At 34.7% G+C, this 4,782-nt stretch overlaps 1 long non-coding RNA gene across 1 annotated transcript; it reads right to left on the bottom strand.

The window, feature by feature from the left end:
- Positions 1 to 2,581: 2,581 nt before the first annotated feature.
- On the bottom strand, positions 2,582 to 3,740 carry LOC134247297 (uncharacterized). The gene is made up of 3 exons (XR_009987807.1): positions 3,529 to 3,740; positions 3,122 to 3,237; positions 2,582 to 2,663 (listed from the first exon to the last, which is right to left on the bottom strand). It is a non-coding gene; the product is annotated as an uncharacterized LOC134247297 (long non-coding RNA).
- Positions 3,741 to 4,782: the final 1,042 nt, after the last annotated feature.

Here is a 4,782-nt window from a genome sequence, read left to right on the forward strand (position 1 = left end):
CGTAAGTTTAAAGTTTATACCAATGTTGTGTTCATTTTATTTGATTGTGATCTGCTATGAGAAATTAAACTTGAACAAAAAATAAGATTTAGTATTTCACAAAGCGTATTATTAAAATTTTGTAGCTCAATTTCTCGGAAACCCAGCGTTGTCCTCTGTCCGCTAGGACAGTAGTAACAATAAAAAAGTGTCCAGAAGATGAAGAAAGTACAAATACAAGTGCAAAGATAAAAAAATGTGAGATACTTGCAGAACAACAGACGTGTTCAAGTCCTTCAAAATTCAAGTATCACTGCCTACCTATCGATTTATCAGGACCCCTAGTGGAAGTATGTGCTGTTGAAACATATATAGATGGTGAGTAGATATTAAATCAATTTAAAACATTAGTATGACTTCATCTTTTGTTCTTTTAATGCTTTCTATTTCTTGCAAGGTCCAAAGCAGTCCAATAAGTTACCTGAACCTGTCCAATAAGTTTTAAAATCTGTCCATTACTAGAAATAATGGACAGTTTTCAATAACTTATTGGATGGCTACAGGTAACTTACTAGATAACGGAGTCTCAACTAAATTTTGATTTGTCTCAACTAATTTTTTATGCAAATATCACTGTTTAAAGCTTTGTTTATAAATGACTCGTGCATCACCTTACAAAAACCTATGCTGAAGCACACATTTGAAATGACAAAATTTTGCTTTTCAAAGTTGAGCAAAATAAAGTTAAATTGGTAAAAGTAAAATTCAAAAATTCCAGATGAAGATGATTTCATTAGAATTATTTTTCCATTTTACATCTCCTTACCTGCATTGTTGCAATGCTACTGAATTTGTGCAACTTTATCCGAATGCAGATAATTTACATTTCCCAATTCCCCAATGCAGGATTACCATTTCTATGCAGTATGAATGCAGACTCTATCAGGTATTGTGCATTATAATGTATATCAATGTCACATTAGTCAGTGCAGGTATCGACCGACCTTACATCAGTCAGTCAATGAGGCATTGACCGACTGCACAGTCAGTGCAGGCATTGGTTGACTGCACAGTCAGTCAATACAGGCATTGGCCGACCTAACATCAGTCAGTCAATGCAGGCATTTGCCGACTGCACAGTGAGTCAATGCAGGCATCAACCGACCTTACATCAGTCAGTCAATGAGGCATTGGTCGACTGCACAGTCAGTGTTGGTCGACTGTACAGTCAGTCAGTGCAGGCATTGGCCGACCTTACATCAGTCAGTCAATGCGGGCATTGGCTGACTGCACAGTCAGTCAATGCAGGCATTGGTCGACCTAACATCAGTCAGTCAATGCAGGCATTTGCCGACTGCACAGTGAGTCAATGCAGGCATTGGCCGACTGCACATCAGTCAGTCAATGCAGGCATTGGCCGACTGCACATCAGTCAGTCAATGCAGGCATTGGCCGACCTTACATCAGTCAGTCAATGCAGGCATTGGCCGACTTTACATCAGTCAGTCAATGCAGGCATTGGCCGACTGCACAGTCAGTCAATGCAGGCATTGGCCGACCTTACATCAGTCAGTCAATGCAGGCATTGGCCGACTGCACAGTCAGTCAATGCAGGCATCAACCGACCTTACATCAGTCAGTCAATGAGGCATTGGTCGACTGCACAGTCAGTGTTGGTCGACTGTACAGTCAGTCAGTGCAGGCATTGGCCGACCTTACATCAGTCAGTCAATGCAGGCATTGGCTGACTACACAGTCAGTCAATGCAGGCATTGGCCGACTGCACAGTCAGTCAATGCAGGCATTGGCCGACCTTACATTAGTCAGTCAGTGCAGGCATTAAAATGGCTGTTTGATTGTTAATAATTATCATGTCAAGAATTAATGATAAACAATATCATTTTAATTTGAAAATTGATAAATGTAAAATAATAGGAGGCCAGATAATTTTGAAACCATAAAGCGTCGCAATGGACATAAGAAAAGTAAACGTGCATGAGGTGAAAGTTGTTTTTTTTTGTGTTATTCATTTTATAAATTCTAAAGAAGCCAGCATAAAAATGATTTTGGCTGTTAATTGACAACAAAGTACTAAGTGTTCTAATTAAAACATGACTGAAACTGATGTAACAAAACAAATTCACTTGATATATGCACATGTGCAGATGTATGTATAATGGTATAAATATAAAGTATATGAACAGTAGCAAATAAAGTTGCACACTTATTCGTGCATATGAGTTATTCATTTAATTAAGGAATGAAGCTAATTCCAACTTATGTTATCCGATATAACATAACTTGGGGCAGTTTACGCTTTATAAACCGCGAAGCGGTTTATAAGAAAGCGTAAACTGCCCCAAGTTTTGTTATATCGGATAACATAAGTTGGAATTAGCTTCATTCCTTATAATTTAATTTCAGAGTAGACAATAAGACTATATTTCCTCCGGAAAAAGGCTTCAAATTGAGCATTATTTTAAAAGTAACGTCAAGTGGATTAATACGTTAATGACGTAACTCATTGTGACGTAGGCAAGTTATGTTATCCAAAATATTATAAGTTCCTCCGAATGATGCAGCAAGTGAAATTAAATTATTGTCATATATTATAAAGCGTTTTCTTGATCCTCTATCTTTTTCTTTTCCTTTGGTCTATATTGTAGTTTTTAACCCGTGTATACCTGAAAAAGAAATGCATGCAGTATTAGAGTAAACTTCTTTTTAAAATAATCGAGAATTACCGTTTATTTTTACATTTCCTTTCCAATTTTTTTTTTTCAAATATTTCATTTAATTTAACTGTTTATAATATTAGAATAGTTCACAAAAAGTTTAAATTTATTTCTTCAAATGAAAAGACTTTGTAAGAATATGATGGCAATATATTCTGTAAGGCAGATTAACTATGCATTCCCAAGCCTTAACAACACTGAATAATTTAATTTCAGGATAACCAGAGGTATATTACATGTACTTCCAAACTCCTGCCACTGGAGATATTATCTTTATTCAATTTGTTTAGCACAACTACTTTAAAAAAAAACTCCAGACCCCCCTCTTCTTTTCAGAATTGAATGAATATTCTATCCCTGTCATTCAAACAAATACAAACAAATAAAAAAAAGAAACATAATCTTACCAGAGTTTTCATTTCTTTTATATTTTCACTATTCACTTTCATCTGTATATGACTGGTTTGTAATGCACTAATGGACGAGTTTACATGTCCATCCTGACAAGGTGAGGGTTTTAAAACTGAAATAAATAATTATTATCCTTAATTTTTTTTTTTTTGTAATTGTGAAGGAAAAATAGATTGAAATTACTTTGATTGTAAATTTTTATTTTAATTCGTCATAAATTAAAATTTCTTGCGATGCACCATCTTTTGAACGCCTCTGTATTTAAAAGTGAAAGTAGCTATTAAGACCGAGTATTAATCATGAGTAAAAAAAAATTCGGCCGTCTAAATGTAAGTTTTATGTTATTTGTAAGTAAACACTTTTATCTACAACTGGTTTATGAACAGATATACAAACTACTTACCACGAAGAACGATATACAGTCTGTCGGCCTGACGTTACACTCGATCATCGGCCCCTCTGCTGTAGGCTGGTCAGCTATTTCGATGCCTTGATTGGTAAAACGTATAATGTGCACATGTATAATCATTCAGCAAAAACACACAACTTTTGGTAACCGGAAATACGTCCTTTTTATCGTTGAATTTCAAAAAGATCATCTTAACCCCTTGGCTTATTAACGTTTCGCGGATTTTAGTTTCGGTAATATTGTGACGTCATATAGGTACGTAGTGCATCACCCAACAGTTAGGCCTGTTTGAAGACTGATCATTCACACAGCAAAATAATATGTGGGCGATTAAAAAAGTATGGAATTTTTATTATGCAATGGAAACACCAGTTGTGGTCTTCTTGAAGCAAAGCTTCGTCCAGTGTATCTTTATCCTATAGTATGCGTTTTCAAGACGTAAAGTTCCAGCTGCAGATTTAAGACACATTGAAGGTTTGTACAAAGTAGCCTACCATGCTTTTATTTTCAAATTATGCAACTATATTGTGTTTATTTGGCAATTTTTTTAATTTCTAACTTGCCCAAGTATTATAATATAACAATATAAAAAAAGGTAAATGCATTTATAACTATTTTTAAGGTCGGGATTTTCCAGTTTTTATGTAAAGCTTCTTTCTAAAATAAATCGTACTTTTTCGATTTCTAGCGTAGAACAAAACAAGAAATGTTTGCAAATTATGGCGTGTGTTTAGAAATCTTAAAGGTTGCACCCCTTAATTACATGTATTTCGTCTGATAAGTTTTTTTACACTGTGTCCCACTCTCACCAAAGAGTTTGGTTCGGCCGTTGTGATTCATAATGCATGTAGTGGCAAAAGTTACAAAGTTCATGTTTGTTTTGTCTGGGGATTTTTAAATACATGTCTTATTTTTTTAACAGTGTTGAGTGACACTCAGATGGAATCTACAGCAACATTAGACTACAGTCTGTGATGATACCCGATTCTATGAGACCTGAGTCTGTTTGTTAAACTTAAAATGGTGGCCAACGACCATATCATAAGGTATTATATTCAATATTGTGCCTCACTACTTGTATTTGATTATTGAGTGATGATTACATGAATACATAAAATTAAAAATATGCGAAAGAAGCATTTTAAGTAATATATAGAGCGTATAACACTTATTATTATGTTGGGACAAGACGATGAATTGTAATTATTTGGTGAAACAATACCGAAATTATATATACAAATTTAAAAG

This window comes from Saccostrea cucullata, unplaced genomic scaffold (assembly GCF_032062105.1).
Source record: "Saccostrea cucullata isolate Sc308-1 unplaced genomic scaffold, CSIRO_AGI_Scuc_v1 ctg15911, whole genome shotgun sequence".
Taxonomy (NCBI): domain Eukaryota; kingdom Metazoa; phylum Mollusca; class Bivalvia; order Ostreida; family Ostreidae; genus Saccostrea; species Saccostrea cuccullata.